The sequence below is a fragment of the Macrotis lagotis genome, chromosome X (genome assembly GCF_037893015.1).
Source record: "Macrotis lagotis isolate mMagLag1 chromosome X, bilby.v1.9.chrom.fasta, whole genome shotgun sequence".
Taxonomy (NCBI): domain Eukaryota; kingdom Metazoa; phylum Chordata; class Mammalia; order Peramelemorphia; family Peramelidae; genus Macrotis; species Macrotis lagotis.
The window spans coordinates 380,311,825-380,333,704 of NC_133666.1; the positions used below are offsets into that span (position 1 = coordinate 380,311,825).

General features: G+C 35.1%; 1 pseudogene; it reads right to left on the bottom strand.

Annotated features, from left to right (window-relative positions):
• Nucleotides 1–18,195: 18,195 nt before the first annotated feature.
• On the bottom strand, nt 18,196–19,864 carry LOC141502348 (5' exonuclease Apollo-like; annotated as a pseudogene).
• Between the last annotated feature and the right edge of the window lie 2,016 nt (nt 19,865–21,880).

Consider the following 21,880-nt stretch of genomic DNA (forward strand, 5'->3'; position numbering starts at 1 on the left):
GAAAGATGTATTCACTATTTCTGCCTTTCTGCAATTGATCATTATGTTTTTATGCCCTAATACATTGATCAAATTTTGTGCAAATGCCATGTACTGCAGAAAAAAAGTATATTTCATTCTATCCCCATTCGATTTCCTCCATAGGTCTATCATATCTAGATTTTCTAATACTCTGTTTACCTCCTTAACTTCCTTCTTATTTATTTTGATTCAATTTATCTAAATCTGAGAGTGGGAGGTTGAGTTCTCCCACTAGTAGAGTTTTGCTGTCTGTATCTTCCTGTAGCTCTTTCAACTCCTCCTCTATGTATTTGGATGCTGTACCATTGGGTGCATAAATATTCAGGATTGAAATTGTCTATGGTACCTTTTAGGAGGAAGGCTATCTATTTTTGCCACTGCTTTGTCTGAGATAAAGTTTGCTACCTCTGCTTTTATCACTTCAGCTGAAACACAATTATTTTTGCTCCAACCTTTTACCTTTACTCTATATATATCTCTCTGCTTCAAATAAGTTTCTTGTAAGCAACATATTGTATGATTCTAGTTTGTAATCCACTCTGCTATTCATTTATGTTTTAAGGGAGAGTTCATCTCATTCACATTCAAAGTTAAATTACTACCTCTTTATTGCCCTCCATGAAATCTTCCTTCTGTTTTTATTTTTACCCTTTTTTTCCCCTTTATCCATATTCCCCAGTATTTTGTTTCTGAATACCGCCACCTTCAGTGTGTGCCATTTTATATCAACTCCTTCCCCTTTCTTTCCCCTTTCCCTTTTCCTCTACTTCCCTTCCTTCTGTTAGTTCTTTTTTCTACCCCCTCCCCTTTTCTCCTTTTAATACTTGGAAGGTAAGATAAGTTTCTTAACTGAGTGTGTCTAAGTTAACTTTAAGCCAAGTCTAATGAGATGAAGATTCAGGTGGTTCTTACCTCCTTCCTTCTTGCCCTTTATTACAATAGGTCTTTTGTTCCTCTTGATGTAATGAGATTTACCCCATTCAGGCTGCTCTATCCTCCCATCTCCTTACTGTACCCCCTTTTAAGGAGGTATTGTTTTTAACTCATTCTATCTGAGTCACAGAAAAGTTATGCATGACCATCGCTTCAGGCTGAGTATTTTCTCTCTAATATAGTTACAGTTCTCAAGAGTTGTGAGACTTTTTCTCCCAAGTGGGTATTTAGCCAGTTTCATCTTATTGGATGGCAGGTTTTTTTTCCCCTTTATCCTTTTTTTAAACCTTTTCATGTGTCCCTTGAGCCTCTTGTTTGATGTCCAAATATTCTATTGATAGTTTCATCAGGAAATATTGGAAGTCTTGCATGTCATTCAATGTCTATATTTTCCCCTGGAAGAGAAGGCTCAGCTTTGACAGATAGTGGATTCTTGGCTGCATTCTGAGCTCCCTTGCTTTTCAGAATATTGCATTCCAGGCCCTTCTATCCCTTAATTTTGCTGTGGGCCAGGTCCTGTGTAATCCTTACTGTGGCTCCTCGGTATTTAATTTTTTTTTCTTTCTGGCTGCTTGCAGGATTTTTCTTTTATCTCATAGTTCAGCAATTGCCCACAACATTCCTTGCTGTTTTCATTTAAGGATCTCTTTTTGTAGGGTATTAATATATTCTTTCAATAACTATTTTGCCCTCTGGTTCCATGATGTCAGGGCAATTTTCCATCATTAAATCCTGTCATGTTAAGTCCAAGCTTTTTTTCTCTCTTCAATGTTTTCAGGAAGATTTATAATTCTCAGGTTGTCCCTTTTTGGTCTGTTCTTGAGATCAGTGGTTTTGCTGATGAAGTATTTTACATTTTCTTCTATATTTTCCATCTTTTGTTTTTGTTTCACAGAATCTTGTTGGGGTTAGGGTTAATGTTTAGGGTTAGGGTTAACATTAGGCTTAGAATTAGTCATGAAGTCATTAGTTTCCATTGATTCAATCCTATTTTTTAGAGAAGAACAATTTTCTTCATTTTTCTTTTGCACCTCCTTTTCCCGTTGATCAATTCTATTTTTGAAGTAGTTTTCCATTTGCCCAAGTATAGTTTTGACAGAATCATTTTCTTTTTGCATTTGCCCAGTTGAAGATTTGAGAGAGTTATTCTCATTTTGAATTTGTCCAATTGTATTTTCCCATGATTTTTCTTATTGCAAGGTGTTTATTTTCTCTTGAGTTTCTTTCCCCAATTTTTCCAATTTATTTAAAACTCTTTCCTGATTTCTTCAAGGAAAATTCTCCTCAGAAGTGCTAGATCTCTTTGGGTTGGAATCTATTTCTTCTAAGTATTTCTCCATGGGCAACTCTTTTTACTGACCTTTCTTCCTATTTCTAGTATCTTGTGTTGCGGGGAGGGGGTCTGGCTCTCATAGATTTACTTTTGAAGATCCTAGAGACTTTTTTCACTTGGTTTAGTAATTCCAAGGGCTGGCCAGTAGGGAGTGCTGATTGCTTTCTCTGGAGTGTTTGGGGCCTTCAGCAGCAGGGTTTGAGTTGACCTTGAATAATATGCTGAACCCTTGGGGAAGGGACTTAATCTCTTTCCCTTGAGTGAACTCTTTTGCCCATGCCTTAGCCTGATTGGGTGGGGGGTTGTTTATTGTTTGCTCTTGGCAAAGGGCTTTGCTGAAATTATGGAGCTCAGGTCCCCAGCCCAGTTGGCTGCTCTCCAGTCCTGCTCTGAAACTCTGTGCTGGAACTTACAGTCCTGTAGCTCCTTTCCACCGGCCAAAGTCTCTGCAGGTAAAGTTGGATCTCGCAATCGCCATTCACCAAAGTCTCTCTGTCTGAGGTATGGATCTCTGGCCTCCCCCAGCTGCTGTCCCCATGATGCCCCTCTGCTTTTGTCTCCTGGTTCATCCACGGTCCCCTGAGACAGACCTTAATAGGTATTATTAACCTAGCTTTTCTTTCTGGATTTTGTTGATTGAATTTCTGTTAGGAGGTTTCTTTCATACTATTTTTGAGAGGCCAGATGAGCACTTAACACAGTGCCTCTATTCTCTCTGCCATGTTGGCCATAAGTGATAAACATGTTTACAGATTAGTTATTTTCTTTATGAGGATTTAGGATTAAGGGAACGAGATACATAAGAGATAATTTAATAAAATGTTCATCAGATTCTGAAAGGTCGGAATTTTTGGTTTTGCTGTTTTGTTTTGTTTTGTTTTGTTTTGTTGTGTTTTGTTTTGTTTTTCTTCCTCTGGATGAGGATAGCATTGTCCATAACCATTCTAATAGTTGTCCTAATATGGTTGTCCCAGCTCTCTGAACTGCTGAGAGGATCTACTTCCATCGAATTTGATAATCTCACAATGTTATTGTCAATATATACATTGTTCTCTTGGTTATATTTCCTAGTGTCACGCAGCATCAAAGTCATTCCATGCTTCTTTAGATTCTGATCATTTATGGTTTCTTATGGAGCAATAATATTCCATAATATTCATGTATCATAGGTTGTTTACCCATTCCCCAATTGATGGGTATCCCCTAAATTTCCAATTCTTTGTAACTACAAAAAGAGCTGCTATGAAGATTTTGGAACATGTGGCATTTTTCCCATTTTTTTAAAAAAAAATTCTTCTGGATATAGACCTATAATTGGAATAAGGGAATGAACATTTTTGTTACTCTTGGAGCATAGTTCCATATTGCTCTCTAGAATGATTGGATCCACTCACAACTCCATCAGCAATGATTCAATGTACTAGTCCTCCCATACCATCTCCAACATTGATCATTCCCCCTTTTTCTCATCTTGGCCAATCTGATGGGTGTGAGCTGATATCTCATTGTTGTTTTAATTTGCATTTTTCTAATAAATAATCATTTGGAGCATTTTTTCATGATTATGTATAGGTTTAATTTCTTCATTTGAAAACTATTCATATCCTTTGAGCATTTATTAATTGGGGAAATACTTGTAACATTTAAAATTTGATGAAATTATCTATATATTTTAGAAATGAAACCTTTATCAAAACTCCAAGTTGTGAAGATTGTTTCCCAGCTTTCTGCTTTCCTTTCAATTTTGGTAGCATTGAAGTTATTAGTGCAAAACCTTTTTAATTTAATCTAGTGGAAATCATTCATTTTTCAGTTTATAATATACTCTAATTCTTATTTGTCATAAATTTATCTCCTTTCCATAAATCTGATGAAAATATTTTTGTGACTATTAATTTATCTATAGTGTCACCCTTTATATCTAAATTCTGTACCCATTTTGACCTTATTTTGGAATATGGTGTGAGATGTGGGTCTATGTCTAGTTTTTGCCATACTATATTTTAGTTTTCCCAGCAATTTTTGTCAAATAGTGAGTTCTTATCTTAATCCTGATGTCTTTGGGTTTGTCAAATAGTAGATTGCTGTAGTTGTGTACTGTGACTTCTTTTGACACTATCCTAATCCACTGATCCATTACTCTATTTCTTAACCAGTTTTGATGACTGATGCTTTGTAGTATACTATAGTGTTAGATCTGGTAGAGCTAGGCCAACTTCCTTTACATTGTTTTCATCAGTTCCTTTGCCTATTAATTGACTTTTTCTTGCTCCAGATGAATTTTGTTATTATTTTTTCCAGCTCACCAAAATAGTTATTTGATGATTTAATTGGTATGACACTGAATAAGTAATTTAAATTTGGGTGGAATTGTCATTTTCCTCATATTAGCTCAATCAAACCATGAGTAGTTGACATTTTTCCAGTTATTTAGATCTGACTTTATTTGGGTGAGAAACATGGTGAAGTTTTGAGTACTGTTTGTAAGTTCACTTACCTTGACAGTATCCTTTCCAATGAGGTACACATTGACAAAGAGGCTGACATGCATTGCCAGAGCTAGATCAGTCTTTGGAGGTTCTAAAAGCAAGTATGAGAGAAGAGTTATTAGATTGACTACCAAATTGAAGTTCTATAAGGCCATTTTACTTTCCTCATTGTTATATGCTTGTGAAACATGGACAGTCTATTAGTGCCATATCAGAAAACTGAATCTCTTCCATTTAAATTGTCTTAGGAAGATTATGAAGATCACCTGGCATGAAAAGATACCTGACAATGAAGCCCTTTCTTGAGTTGTACTGCCTAGCATTCCAACATTAATACAGAGAGTGAAACTATGATGGGCTGGACACATTGTGATAATGCCAGGTATGCTCTTGACCAAAAAAAAAGCTATTTTTATGGAGAACTCATACAGGACAGATGTAAATGTTGTTGTTAATGCATACAATATTCTCTGATAGTCTTAAAACAATGCTCTAACTCATTATTGCTTTGATAATTGATAATTGATAATTTCTTTGATTTTAATTCTGAGGTCCTACTTCACACCTAAGAATTGGACCAATATGACTGAAATGGAAAAAGATCAATGCAGGAAGGGATGTGGGAAAAAATACTGGGGCACTAATACATTGTTGGAACTGTGAACTGATCTAAACATTCTGGCAATTGATATAATATACTAAAAGCTAAATACAGATATAGTTCACTTCACTCAGTATCATTTCATGAAAATCTTTCCAGGATTTTTTCTGAAATCTGCCTGCTCATTTTTTCTATTAGAACAAGAATATTGCATCACATTCATATACCACAATTTCTTCAGCTACAATTGATGGTCATCCCCTTAATTTCCAATTCTTTGCCACTGCAAAAAGACATATTCATATTATTTTTATACAATCAAATCTTTCCTCTTTTTTATAATCTCTTTGGATATAGACTTAATAGTGGTACTACTGGTTCAAGGGCTATTCTGTTTTATTGTCCTTTGTATATAGCTCCAAATTGCTTACCAGAATGGTTAGATCAGCTTACAATTTCAACAATGTATTAGTGTCCCAGTTTTTTTCCCCACATTCCTTCCAGCATTGATCATATTGGCCAATCTCTTTGGTGTGAGTTAGTATCTCAGAATTGCAATTTAAAATTATATAATCAATGATGAGAGCATTTTTCATATTACTAAGATAGATTTAATTTCTTCATCAGAAAACTGTTCATATACTTATGAATTGAGAAATGACTTCTACTATTTTGAATTTGGTTTCAGTCCTTAATATATTTTAGACATGAGGTCTGAATAAGAAACTAAAGGGTTTTTTTGGTTATATTTACCCAGCTTTCTGTTTTACTTCTAACCATGATTGAATTGGCTTTGTTTATGCAATAAATTTTCAGATTAAGGTGATCAGAATTATCCATTTTGCTTTTACAATGCTTTCTATGACTTGTTTGTTCATAAAGTTTTCCCCTTCCTTAGTTCTGACAGATAAACTATTCCTTATTCTAAAAAGGTAATATCATAAGCCATCATAAGGCAAAGGAGACAGAAAAAATACTGATGAAAATAATTTTTAAAAAAACACTAGACCAAATAGTAAAATAAGTTTAAGAAATGAAGGTAAAATGTCTTAACAAGAAAAATTGACCAGATGAAAACAGAAGCACAAAATTTCACTGAAGAAAAATATATATAAAAAACCCCTTACTTAATAGGTAGAATTGACAAAATGGAAAAGGAGGTACAACATCTTACTGAAGAAAATAATTCCTTAAAGATTAGAATTGAACAAATAAAAAGTAATAATTTTAATAAGAAATCAAGAGACAATAACACAAAACCAAAAGAATGAAACAATAGATGATAATGTGAAATATTTCAGTGGAAAAACAGTTGGCCTAAAAAATAGATCCAGAAGAGCTAAATTAAAAGTTATCAGATTTAATGAAGGCAATGATCAGTAAAAGAACTTAGACCTCATCTTTCAAGAAATTGTTATAATCAGTGATCAAAATGTAAAAGAAATGATTACCAACATGAAAACTCCCAGGAATATTACAGCAAAATTTCAGACTTCCCAAGACAAGGAAAAAATGTTGAAAGTAGCCAGAGTAACAGAATTCAACTATCATGAAACCACAATCAGGATAGCATAAGGTTTGGAAGATTCTACCTTAAAATATCAAAGGTGTTGGAATATAATATTTTGGAATGCAAAAGAACTTGGATTATTGCTAAGAATCACCTACTCAGGAAAAGTGAGCATACACTTCCAGGGAAAAGATGAATATTCAATGAAATAGGGGACATGCAAACTTTTCTGATGGAAAAACCCAGAGATTAAAAAAATTGATCTTCAAAAGAAACATTAAAGGTAAGCAGGAAAAGGAAAGCATTAGGAACTTAATGATAGTGAACTGTTGAACGATGATATTGGTAACTCATGAAAACTCACATTACTAGAGCAGTAAGAAGTGTGTTTATTTATGTGTATATATGTATGTGTGTAGAGAGGGAGAGATAGAAACAGAGATAAGAGTCAAAGAGTGCACAGGTATGAGTTGAATATGAAGGAATGCTTTCTAAAAGCAAAATTAAGGGGTCAAGGAAGAATGTATGGGAGAAAGGGAAAAGGAAAGGTAGAATGAAGTAAAATATATCATATAATAGAGTCAAGTAAAAAATCTTTTAAAACTGAGAGGAAAATGGGTTAAGTCAATGGGAGTGATTAAATTTTCTCTATTCAGAATTGACTCAAAGAGGGAATAACATACAAACTCATTTGAATCTAGAAATTTATTTTATCCTACAGGAAAATAGCAGGGGAAGTATTAAGGAAGGGCAGGCCAACTAGGGCAGGGGTAGTCAGAAGTTAAAAATTCTTGAGGAGCATCAGAGTGAAAGACAGAGAAAATAGAATAAATGGAGGGAATACAATTAGCACTAGTATCTGGTCAAAAAATCATTTTGAAGCACGTTTCTTTGATAAGAGCCTCATTTCTCTAACATATAGAGATCTGAATCAAATTTATAAAAATAAAAGACATTCCCAATTGAATGATCAAAGGATATGAACAGTTTTCAGATAAGGTTATCAATGCTATCAATAGTCATCAAAAAATTCTAACTGTATATTGGAGAAATTCAAATTAAAAATTTCTGAAGTACTACATTATGCCTATTAAATTAGCTAATAGTACAGGAATCAAAAATGACAAATGTTCGAAGGGATATGGGGAAAACCCTGTTGTCTTGCAAAAACTAAAAAAAAGAGTTGCTCTTTTTTTGTAGCGGAAGGTTTAAATATATAAACCTCTCATAGAAATGGATCTCACTTTAAAACATTTTCAGAATTGACCACAGACCATCCTTCTTCTGATATAACAAATTTACCTAATATTCCTTTCATTAAAATGGAACTGGGAATAGAATATTTGCAAAATATCATATATTGTGTCACAAATCTTTATCAATTGCTTAATTATACCTCTAGCCTTGTGACAAATTACAAGATTTTAATTGACATGGAAATATGTAGTTAGTAACAGATATCAGGCTACATACTTGTTTAGCTAGCTGTTTGGGAATTTAGAGAACTGTAGGTCAGATGGCTCAATTGTTATATCTGTACCTTACTATAGTAATTCAGTTGTGCTTCAGTATTAGCTGATAAAGATTTAATCTTTATACTAATTATCTGACATGAATATATATTTCCATAAAGTACAGGGACAAAAGGGAATATTTTGATATTTAATATTTTAATATTAATTTTAGGCAAAAATTATATAGGTGCTCAATTACATTGAGTCAAGCTTAACATCAGCCAGACTGATGCCAAGTTAGGGAAACTAAGTCAAAAGAATTTAACTTTAAGTCATGCTGATTATTTTCCTCCCAACTTTTCCAATGAAACCTACCTACATGTAAACCTCCATAATGTTGTTGGCATAATAGATCACTAAGCCGGCAGCTTTCCTTATTGATCAAATTTGGAGTTGTATTCAGAACAATATCAGTTAACAGACCATAAGCATTTTTTTTCAATAGCAAGTTTCCTTAATTAAAGCCTCAGCTGAATTCAGATAATAAGGATCAAATATCCTAGATGGTGACTAAAATCTCACATAGGTACCAACAAGAGATTCTCCAAAAAAATTCAATTTATATTTTCAATGCTACACAAACAATTTTTTCAAATTCTTAACAACAATCAAAAAAATACAGTAATTCCAAATGACATATATTTATTTTCTGAACTTTGTTGACTCTTAAGCATTTATTTATTTATTCATTCATCCATTCATTCATTCATTCATTTATTTATGACATTGGGATTAAGTGACTTGCCCAAGGTCACACAGCTAGGCAACTATTAAGTATCTGAGGTCAAATTTGAACTCAGGTCCTCCTGATTCCAGGGCCAATGCTCTATCTACTGCATCACCTATTTGCCCTGACTCTTGAGCATTTTGCACACAGTTTTACATGTATTTATTTACATGTAGTTACAATTGGGGTGACACAAAATAGTTCATAAATTATTGCTCTTTACTAATATAACCTTGCCATACTGAAATCATTTCTTAGAGCAAAAACAAAACAAAAGAGATCCTAAGCTTTAACCTTATAACTTAATAGGTTTGCATCTTGTTTCTAAAACTGGTTTTACTTTTGCTAAATTATAATTATACATTCTGAAAGAATGAAATACTTCAGGAATTGAATCTTCTCTTAAACCTTAGTATTTTTGCTTAGATTCAAATCATGTTAGATTCAAATTAAGTTAGATTCAAATCAAACAGCAAGATCACCAACTTTTAAGAACCCATTTAAGGAAAGTTCAAGGGCAGCAGACCTTAGAATGAAGCATCCAAAAGAAAGTTCAAGGTCCCATAGTCTTATTAATCATTGTTATTTGAACATAATTGTTATTAGGATCTTATTATTAGTAGTAGTATTAGTATTATTATAAATTTGATTTCACATGAAAGTTTAATAGGCCTACAAATCACAGAAAAGATTAAAAAACTTTTCTTAAACAATCATTTTTCTTAAAAGTATTTCCATCTTAACTTCTAAAATGATTTATATCTCTTCATTTTTTAGTCTTAGCTATACATATCAAGTACATCTCAAAAGTTTTAAAAACAAAATAAATCCATAATTATCATTCTAAATGCCACCTCCCTTTGGTCAAAAGATTTTTTACAATGGTGTGGTCTGTTCTTCTCTAAACCAAAGAGAACATATCCTATTACAACAGCAAAGTCTAGCAGACCTTTAAAATATATTCAATATATATTTACCTTTAAATTTATAATTAAAAATAATCTCAGAGAGTTCACTTAAACTACTAAACAGTATTGTCTAATTGTGAATCTCCAAATTAAATAACTTATAAATATATCATTAGATGAAGCAAGTTTGAAATTTATACCTCATTTTCTGCAAGGATTTTCACAGGAGTTCCAATAGACTGAGAACTTGTCCAGGGTTGAAAAAAAGATTTTCTTTTTAATACCTATGTAAATATCTTATTGAAAGAATAACTCAAAAAAATTTAAAATATTTTTAAAATTTTAAATATTCAGTAACTCCAAATTATTCAGTTATCAATCAAATAATTTTAATAAGCAATAGCCAAATAACATTAAATGAATTTCCTTTCACTATTGGCAAAAACTTGGAAGTTTATAATTCCTTAAATTACTAGACTTTATAATATAACAAAACAACACATGATCAGCATTGTTAAAAGAAAATTATGATTTTCATTTTGATCAATATTATTGGACTAATAATTTAGTCTCTAGAGATTCATTTTCACAGGCAGTCTCTGACTGAGGTTAAGTGAAGAGTATCAGCCTACACTAGTGGGATTTATACTGAAACTTCTTTTATTGTTTTTGTGATTTACCTTCCTACTCATGGTTTCTGTATACACTTCCTGCCTTAACTTATCAGCAAAGTAGAACAGTTCTGATCTGCAAATCTGCTTATGATTTTAATATAACAAAGTCTAAATTTTAATCAAAATTCCCCTTTGACATAGTTGTTTACCAAATTTCATATTATAAGGTGGTTTAGAAGAATAACAAATACCAAAAGCAATATTATATATTTAAAACTTAAAATAAAATTATTAATTACCAAAACATATTATCTTAATTTGGTTAAACACAATTATAGGTTACCTTATGCAGAAAATTGTCTCAAGAATATTGACAATGAATGGTATTCACTATTAAATCCATGTAACATTCTTAGTTATAATCAAATATTTTACAGTCATTTGATTCTCATTATGATCCAGAGAAATTGGTTTCATTATACCCTTACAGTATGGTAAATTCAAGTAGTACTTTATTTATGCTAGATTGAATAAAATCTTCCTACAAATTTATGCTGAAAGGTGGGTGGGTCTAATTAATCAAAGTGGGTGGACATAATTAACCAGGCAATTGTTTTGAAGTTTTCTTGAAAAACAAATTACTATAATTTAATGATGCAAACATTGGGACTAGATCTTGAAATCTTAAAATACAGGTACCCTAATAGTACTAATCTATTACTGATTATTATTTTTAATGAATTTTCATAGTTAAATACATAACAAAAAAGAATTAAAGAAGTTACATTTCTAACAATATTTCTAAAAATTAATTTGCAATTTAATATTGGGCATTATTTGTGAGCACTTTTAACTGGGCTAATGAGATAATAATAGAAATAATAATAATAATTCATTCCACCTGAAATGAGATCAGAATAAATTCAATTCATCTGGATCTATTTTGTAATGTTATATAGAAGTTCAATTAATATTTTCAATACCTTACCACCAGTATTTTATTTCTGAATACCACCTCCCTAAATCTGCCCCTGTCAGTCCCTCTGTCTTTTCTTTCCTTTTTCTCTTTCCCCCCTCCTTTCTTCCCTCCCTTCTATCAGTCCCTTCTCCCTTTCCTCTCCACTGCCAGAAGCAGAAGATAGATTTCTAAATTCAACTGTGTGCATGTGTTGTATACTCTTTGAGTTAAATCTGATGAAAGTTAGAGCCAATAAATTCTCACCTCTACCTTCTTTTCCTCTTCTGTAAAAGATCCTTTGCACCTCTTCATGTAATTTAATGGACCTAATTTATGTCCATCAAAACCAATTTTATGTCCATATTTTCAAAGTATATTCCCTCTAAAAGAGATACACTTCTCAAGGGTTATGAATATCACCTTCTATGTAGGGATGCAACCAGTTTAATCATCTTGAAAAACATTCTTTTTCTTTTCCCTTGTTTACCTTTTTATGTATTTCTTGAGTCTCTTCTGAAACAAGAAAATTAAAATTTCTCTTCTCTGTTTTTTCATCATTCAAATTTGAAAGTCACCTATTTCATTAAATGTCCTTCTTTTAACCTAAAGAGTATATTCATTTTTTTCTGGGTAGTTGATTCTTGGTTATAATCAAAGATTCCTGACCTCCAGAATCTCATATTTCTGGTACTTTGATCCTTTGATGGTGATGCTGCCAATTCCTGCATAACCTTGACTGTGGCTCCTTGGTATTTGAATAGTTACTTTCTAACTGCCTGCAGGATTCTCTCCTTGATCAGATAATTCTTCATTTGGCTACATTATTTGTTGCCATTTTCAATTGGGGATCCCTTTAAATTTTTTTCCTTTTGCCCTCAGGTTCTAGTAGGGAAGGTTAGTTTTCCTTGATGATTTCTTGAAAATATATTGAGGTATTTTTTTTATCATGGTTTTCAAGTAGTTCAGTAATCTTAAATTGTCTCTCTGGAATTTATTATCTGGGTGAAGTATTTAACATTTTCTTCTATTTTTGATTTTTTTATAATTTTGCTGGACTTGTTCCTGAGGTTTCATAGTCATTAGCATCCAATAACCTCAGTTTATTCTTCAAGGATTTTCTTCAGTTAGATTTTTGCATCCCCTTTTTTATTTGGTCAATTCTATTTTTAAAGGAGCATTTTCTTTTTCAAATCCATTAGCCAACAAAACAGGCATGGAGTAATATCTCAGAATTGTTTTAATTTGCATTTCCCCAATCAATAGTGAGTTAGAACTTGTTTTTTCATAAAATGGAAAATTGGCTCCTCAGTCTAGTCATCAAGATTAATTGGGGCCCATTATTAGTCTGATGGAGCTGAGTTGAAAATGATTGATCATTATGCCCACCTCCCATTTTAAATTGTGAAATTATAATTTGGTATCAAGTGTAATGTCAATAATGTTCAAGCACATAGATGTCAAATCACATTTCAAAGACTATTCAATCTATTTCGGTGGAAGAATTTTATTGGTGAAATTAAAAATTATGATCATATTGAAATTATTATGAAAGTTAATGGATTTATAGAAATGACCAACTATGAAATGAATTCAAATATTTTTTCAAAACATTCAATTGTTAAAAAATATAATTCATACCAAAAGAAATAGCCATTATAAAAGTGAATTTGAGTGTGGTTTACATATATATACATATATATGTAATATTTATATGTACATGCATACATGCATAAATACAATATATATATTATAATATATACACATTTACATATACACCTATAATATATAAGCAAATTAAAGAGGCTCATCACCAAATGATTGGTCATGGAATGAGAACTTTTCAGATGCATCTCAAAGCTGTCTCTATTAAGACTATTAAGATGTACAGAGAGATTTCTTTTTTTATTCTTATTTTTTGGAAATGATGAGATACTGATAGTTTTGAAATCATATTTTTTTGGGCAATTATTGCTTTTACATGTTTCAATTCAAGTGATATTTAATGTGATATTGCATATAAAATTAATTTGAACTTATTAATGGCACTTGGACAATACACAAAGTTCTCTCTCTCTTTCTCTCTCTCTCTCTCCCAATCCATTTATTTATCCAGTCATTCATTATCCATTTATCCATTTATCTGTCTTATCTCCAGATTTCCCCTAATACCTTGAAACTGTCTTTAAACTTGTCAGTGCATATGATTTCACATCAATTTCAAATTACCATTTGATGGAAAGAAGTAAATTTTTCTGTTTTATCATACTGGAATTGAGATATTCAGAATTTTATAAAACCAAAAGTTTTATTAAAAAATCAATGTTCAGGGCAATTTTCTTTGTTTTTAATTTTAATTTAATTTAATTTATTTTACTTTTTGCAAGGCAATGGGGTTAAGTGGCTTGCCCAAGGCCACATAGCTAGGTAATTATTAAGTGTCTGAGGCTGCAATTGAACTCAGGTACTCCTGACTCTAGGACTGGTGCTCTATCCACTGTGCCACCTCTCCACTCCTGGGTAATTTTCTAAAGAAAAAGTGTAGCAGAGGATGATTAAAATCATGTTTTAAGAAGGAACTGGGCAATTTTATTAAACAGTGAAATTTTGACCTTTTGGGCCTTATTTTGTCTTTGAACAAGTTAAACATGGTTCTTTATATTACAATCATGCTTTTATGTTTTCTACAAATGATCTTTAAATTTAGTTTCAGAAGAAAACATTTGAGATAGAAGATGAGAAAAAAATATCATGGATGTTAAATAAATGCTTCATAAATCTCAGTTGTTCAGATTCTGAAGCTAACAGAAAAATAGTTTAGGCATTGTGAGAAAATATGCTACTTAACTATTCAAACTGTATTTTATATATTTAAATATGCTTATTTTTGAGAGATGCATGAAAGATATTTTTGACAGAAGGAAGGTAGTTTTGTTGTCATCAGAATTGCTTCACTGAAGAAGCAAAATTCAGAAAATAGCTTCTTTTTTGTTTGGGGAAAGAAAATTGTTTATTAGCCCATACCCAATGAGGTTAGGGCAACCTAGTTAATTTCCCTAATAACTGCTTCCCTCTCACCCTAGTACATAATATCAACAATTAGAATTAACTTGGCTTAATACTTAACAAACAATTTTATGTTTGGTATTCCATTTCATCTTTGTAATAGTCCTAATGTGGTTGAAGCTCTATCTGTACCTATTTTTTCTATTTTCTTGCTATAGGGACTGAGGCTTAAAGAAGTTAAGTGACTTACAAACTTAAATAATTAGTAACTATACTTAGTTAAGATTAAAACACAGATATCTCTTCTTCATATTCTGTACTTTTAGCACTATAACCTATTATCTTCTTCAGAATCCAAGATTCACAGATAGTAGCCACATTTGACTAAGAACAGGACATGTGATTTTACTGATAGTAAAATCTGGATGTGGAAATTTTCCTTGTCAATGTAAGTTTATTTAAATTTTTCAGTCTTAGGGAACTTTCTAGAAAACCAATAGCTTTAGTATTTCTTCATTGTGTGTTAGAGGTGAGACTTGAGCCTAAGTCTTATTGGTTCTAAGTCAAGCTTTTGTAATCCATTATGTAGTATCCTTTGGAAGGGGTTTAAACCACATGAACTTTCCTAAAATATGATTTTAATCATTTCTGCTGCATCTCAAATAATTAATCCTTCCATATCAACTAACATAAAAATTTCAAAATCACTATTCCAACTTTCAAGTCTTTTCATGGTCTGATATTTAAGCTAATTTCTTTCCCTACCATCTCCCTGCCCCCAAATCATCTATTTATTTTATTTTATTTGTCACTATTCCCATGAACAAAGCCTTTGTTACTTTTAAATGTATTTGATGTTAAGTGGACCCATCAGGTTTTTAGAACTTGTATTTGGTGTATAATATCATTTAATCTCATAACAATATTGAGTTAGATAATAGATACTTTTCTGTATTTGAGAGACAGAATTGTAGGTTGGATAGAGCCAGGTGATATTCATAATGTCTGGTATTCAGTCATTAAATAATTAGTTTATCACAACAACAATGGAGTCATTAAGTAATGATTTTTTCAGCTATGTTTATTTAGCAAACTATTTATTGAGTGATAAGGTTTGTTTGTTCTTTGTTTAATTCCTGGGTGACTATCTTGTCATCAATGAGTTGCAAGGAAGTGAATGGATAGATTTCAAGGGATCTTTAAACTTGGATGGAAAAAATTAGCATCAATTTTCACTGATTAAGGTTAATATTTTCTTTAATTATATATTTATTTTGAGAAAGGGACCATAGCCTTTAAAAGATTGCCAAAGGAGTCCTTGACATGTTTTTTAAAAAGTGTAAGAATTGCTTTCTAAAATGGAATTAAGTCAAAGCAAGCTTCCATTACATTTGAGCCTGCCCTATATCACATATTGTGTCTTATGTAATTTACTCATCCTCTCAGTGTCCCAGACAACTCTCTAAGACATCGTTGCATTGATTTGGTAAATTCCCTCCTCAGAAGTTCCCTACACCAATTAAAAATACAAATTATTCAATTAACCCTCCAAACAAAGAAAAAAATGAAATCTCCCTTTTACATAGCAATCAAAGGATGTTTGAGTGCATTGATAATTTTTGCAAAGGTCTTAAAGCATTTCCATAGCTTTAACTACATTTTTGAAATGCACGCACACCTTACCTCTCAGAGCCTCTTAAAATGACTAATGTCATATTGGTGTTGTGATGGAGTATCATGTTCTGTTATATCCTCATTTTTCCTTCCATTAAGGTAACAGGGGTAGAATTTAGTTTTGAAAATCCACATTCACAATCTCAGTAGCACCATGCTCTTATGGCTCATTCTTTTAGGGGAAATCCAAATAAGGTCAGTATTCAAATATTAGGGTTTTACTGAGGTAAATTAATAGATTATTTACATAATTCAATAGATTATTTGCATAATTTAATAGCATCCTGGGAAATATTTAACTGCCCACACTAGAACAGTATGGTCTTTATGCTATGATCATGATATTTTTTTTTTTGCTAGGCAATGGAGTTAAGTGACTTGCCCAAGTTCACACAACTAGGTAATTCTTAAGTGTAGGAGATTGGATTTGAACTAAGGTCCTCCTGAGACCAGGGCTGGTGCTATATTCTTTATGCCATCTAGGTACCCCCTGTTCATGATATTTTTGTTGCTGTTCATTCTTCATTATTAAGAAGACCATAAAGTGAATTGGATTTAAGGGAAGGAGGGTCTGGCAAAGTAAGCAGCCTTACTTTCTTCTCCAGAGCCATCTGACTCCAGAGGTGATAAATCAGGATGACTGAAGATGGTCCTCGATGCAGTTGGAGACTGACCATTTTAAACCAAGGTCTTAAATAGGTCTCCTTTTGAATGAGTTGATGTCCATAAGAAAGAAATGAGGCAAAGAGTGGTCTCTTTTACTTAGTCAAAAAAATAAACAAGCCAAAAAACCCTCAATATGGGAGAGGAAGACCCTCAGAAAAGAAACAATTTTTTTTGCCCTTCAATAAATATTTATTTCATATGGGAGAACATCCCACCCATCCCTCTGAGGTTTATACAATTAGCTGTCTTTATATGCATTTGCACTTACTGCCATTTAGTTATTTTCCATGTCTAATCTTCACAATTAGACTGGGAACTTCAAGAGTAAAGACCACAGTATCAAAAGGCTCTAGGCACTGAAGAAGTATAATAAATATTATAAATACGAGGTATGACTATCATGAATTCTAAACTCATTACATATTCCTCTAGGAAAGAGTGGCAAAGTTTCTTCTCTGCTGTATGGAGCAGGCACTACCACTCTTCCAGGAGCCCCCCCCCCCCCCATGTACTGAGCTTACTCAGCTCTGTACCTTGGCAACAGCACTACCCCGCCCTGTTAGGTTTATTCTGCCCAGCAAGTTGGTTGGTCTGGCATTCAGTCAAGGTGTGAGCAGAAGTCTGGGGCAATACTGCACACCCCACTCACATTCTGCCAGCTGGCTCCATGGTTTCTTCCTTGGAAACTAAAACAGGCTGTGTGCCTGCCCTCCTTGCTCAACCCAAGAGGTGTGTGTGTGTGGGGTGGGGGGAGCGCAGTGAACATCCCAGCTATGCAAACTAGAGGAACATCTGGCAGGACATTTGGTCTCTTGCAACATGTCCCCTGCCAAATGGTCGGGGGCTTCAGCAGAACTGGGCAGCCCCCAAAGGGAGGCATATTTCTACACCATACCCCCAATCCCAATGGCCAGTTGAGTGCAAGTATTAATGATGGTAAGGGACTATAACCTTAAAGCTGGCTGAGCTCCAGGAGATGGGTTAGCATTATGCCTGATCAAATCATCAAATTGCATGAGAAGGAGGAAGGGGTGGAATTTCCATCAAGTTGGTTCCTGGACTCTCCCCATTTCCTGTTCCTTCCCAGAGGCCCCAAGATGGAAAGTTGACTGAAGTCACAGTAAGTAAGTGACTGTCAGGGTGGGCCCTGGTACCTCACCCCCCACACCTTGTCATTGCCTTGGCCACCAGATGCTTCACTATGCATTACCAGAGACCAAAGTAAACAAGAAAGCATCTGCTTCTCATTTGGAGAAAAATTTCAAATGAGTCCTCCCACCCATACTTCTCAGATAGTTTTCTACATGGTGGTCAAAGTCCCTGGAGGAATACCCCATTTGGAGGAAGCTCAGGGGTGTTAGGAGGTATTCTAGTGCCAAAATCCAGAGCTCGGCTGTGGGCACCCTCAAGGCTTTGCTGGGGCTGGTCTGGGGCCCACTATCTTCTCTCCGACAAACATGTCAAGGTCTTCAGCTTCTCTTCCCCGCAGGTCTCCGGCTGCCCTCAGGTCTCCTTCCCTGTCAGTCTGAACAGTCTGCCCGGCCTCATCTAATGAGAAGGGCCGTGGCCAGTTCCTTCCATCCTCATTGTTTTCTAAAGGCCCAGACAGCTGTTCCTCAGCCCATGTCACAGGGAGTCTGGGCTGCTTCTGACTATCTCTACACTGGGGGAAAAGGTTTAATTCTGGATACAGAGACCTCTTAGGTCTCTTGTGGTTTCTCAGTTTGAGGTGCGTCTGATTCTCTCTCAGGTGACTCAAAGACAATCCCCTGGGTCTTTGGCCTCTTGAGTCTTCTCTCTAGGAGCAAGGCCTGACCCTATCTATTTGGGTGGTTCCAAGAGGTCCCCATGCCTTGCTGCACAGACAGAGGCACCTGGGGCTCAAGGAGTAGCCAGGGATTCAGACATTCCTGAAAATAATCCTGACAAGGTCCTCCCTGGACAATGGGCACTACCTGGCAGGGCTTCAAGGCAGCCACAAAGCAGCACAGCTCGGAGAAGGAGGAGTGATCAGAATAAGGAACCACATAAATAGCAGCAGGGTGGCAGACGCAGATGCTGCGGCTGGTGGGTGGGATGGCAATCATCGGGTGAATGCGATTCCCTGGCAGCATGGCCCCCCAGCACACCTCAGCACACTTCAGGGCACGGATGCGACCGGCTCCCTCCTTAGCAGTGAACACGTCTGTGAGCTCCACCAGCTGGACCACCTCTATCTGCTGAGGACTGGGCATGATTCAGGTCTGGAACTCCAGACCAGCTGCTCCAGTTACAGAGACTGATTTTGACTGTGGGTGCTGGCAGATGAGCTCAGTAATCTGATGGGTGGCCTCCTGTCAGGAGGGGAGGACTAGGGTCAGGTCACGGTTGGCATTGTCCAGATAAAGGGTATGGATCTGTTTCCCCATCCTTAGGCCAGGCTCCTGCAGCATGGATGGCGCATAGCGGAAGTCACCTGTGGATAGGATGGTCCCAAAGTAGCCTTCAAAGAGGAACATGATGGAGCCCGGGCAGTGGTTAGCGTCCATCAGGGTCATGGTCATGGTCTCCCCCAGCCAAGGGCAGCATGTGGCCTGGATCCATCCCTTAGGTACTTGGGGTGGGAAGGGAAGCTGCCTGGGGGGCAGCCCAGGCTCCCAGTGGCCCCTCCCAGGCACCCACCCACCCCGCACCCCCAGGCCTCCCGCTGGGGGGTGGGGCGGGCTGTCCACAGCAGCATCCTACCTGCAGGCAGGGGTGCACCAGGTGCGCCATGGGCAGGGAGCAGTAGAGGGGCCGCGCCCAGGTGCTGGACAGGCCCTCTGTGTGGTCCGCGTGCAGATGGGTCAGGAAGAGGAGGAGAGCGGGCACAGCCCGGCCCAAGTTCCACAAGTCCAAGGCTATGGGTGTGTGCGGGATCACCATCCTGTTCATCATGGGCTGTGTCATGCAGGGGCCTGGGGCCAGGTGCCCCCACCCCCCACGCCTTGGGGAGGGGCGGAAACTCCTGGAGGTTGCCTCATGCCCTTCCCAAGAAACAATTTCTATATGCATTTATTCCTAATCCTCAGATCCCAAAACAATGGTAAATTCTATTCAAGAAATACAAATTCCCTCAGTACCATTCCTAAAGATCCACTCTGAGTTCAAGTAACAAGTCCATAGACAATAGCAACAGACTAAAATATAGAAAGAGAATCAGTATTGCAAAATATCTACAGTTGGGATGGATAGAAAAATAAGGATTTTTTTCTGCTTTGTCTAAACATATATATATATATATATATATATATATATATATATACATACATATGGAGAGAGAGAGAGAGAGAGAGCAGAAGGAAGGAATAAGAAGGTAGGCTCACTCCTTCAGTCAGTGGATACAATATACTCTTGCTAATTTAAAAATTCAGAAAGGTAAAGTTCAATTAGGTACTTATGGTAATATTATTACACAGAAGCTATTCTATTAGTCTTTACATTGTTTCCATGCTATACATTGATCTAAATTGAATGTGTTGAGAGAGAAATCATATCCTTAAGGAAAATAAACTAAAATATAAGAGATAGCAAAATTACATAACAAGATAATATTTTCTTTTTAAATTAATGGTAATATGGGGAGGCTAGGTGGCACAGTGGATAGAGCACCAACCCTGAAGTCAGGAGTACCTGAGTTCAAATCCGGTCTCAGACACTTAATAATTACTTAGCTGTGTGACTTTGGGCAAGCCACGTTAACCTCGCTGCCTTGCAAAAAAAAAAAAAAAAAAAAGAAAAACCTAAAATAAATAAATAAATAAATTAAAGATAATAGTCTTTGTTTTTTTTTTTTAAACTCCACAATTCTATCTCTGGATACAGATGATATTCTTCCTCGCAGATACTCAAAAATTGTCTGTAATTTTTGCACTGACAGAATGAGCAAGTAAATTAAGGTTGATCATCACCCCCATGTTGCTGTTATGGTATACAATGCTCTTCTGGTTCTGCTCATCTCACTCAGCATCAGCTCATGCAAATCCTTCTAGGCTTCTCTGAATTCCCATCCCTACTGGTTTCTAATAGAACAAGAATGTTCCATAATGTACATATTCCACAATTTGTTGTCATTCCCCAATTGATGAACATTCACTCAATTTCCAATTCTTTGCCACCACAGAGTTGCTAAGAATATTTTTGTAAAAGTGATGTTTTTACCCCTTTCATGATCTCTTCATAGTATAGACCCAGTAGTGGTATTACTGGATCAAAGGGTATGCACATTTTCATTGCTCTTTAGGCATAATTCCAAATTTCTCTCCAGAAAGTTTGGATGAGTTCACAACCAATAATGTATTAGTGTCCCAGATTTCCTACATTCCTTACAACATTGAACATTGTCCTTTCTGGTCATATTGGTCAGTCTGAGTGGTAGGAAGTGTATTTGTAATTGGTGTTTCTCTAATAAGTAATGATTTAGAGCAATTTTTCATATGACTATGAATCATTTGATTTCCTTATCTGTAAATTGTCTCCGCATATCCTTTGACCATTTGTCAATTGGGGAATGGCTCATTTTTTTTTTATAAATTTGACTCAGTTTTCTCTATATATATCTATCGTAATTTATTCATGGTGTCCTGCAGTATTTGTATTTTGGAAACCTGAGGGCTAGGATCTATAAAAGGCATTCAAATAGAAAGAGGAAGTCTAAATCCTTAGCCTTTGAGGGAAGGTTGTTTTAATGGTATTAGAGATAAGAGGAACATTTCTCTTTCTTTGTGTCATGTTAAGCCCCACTTTGTCATTATTTTGACTAGATTTTAACTCTGTTCCTCTTGACTTCAGGGCCTGTCCTCTCCCCACTGCACCATCTAGCTCCTTTGATAACTGGAGATGACTCTAGATTCAAGGCACTCAGAGTTAAATGACTCATCCAGGGTCACACAATAATTTGGATAGGTCCTT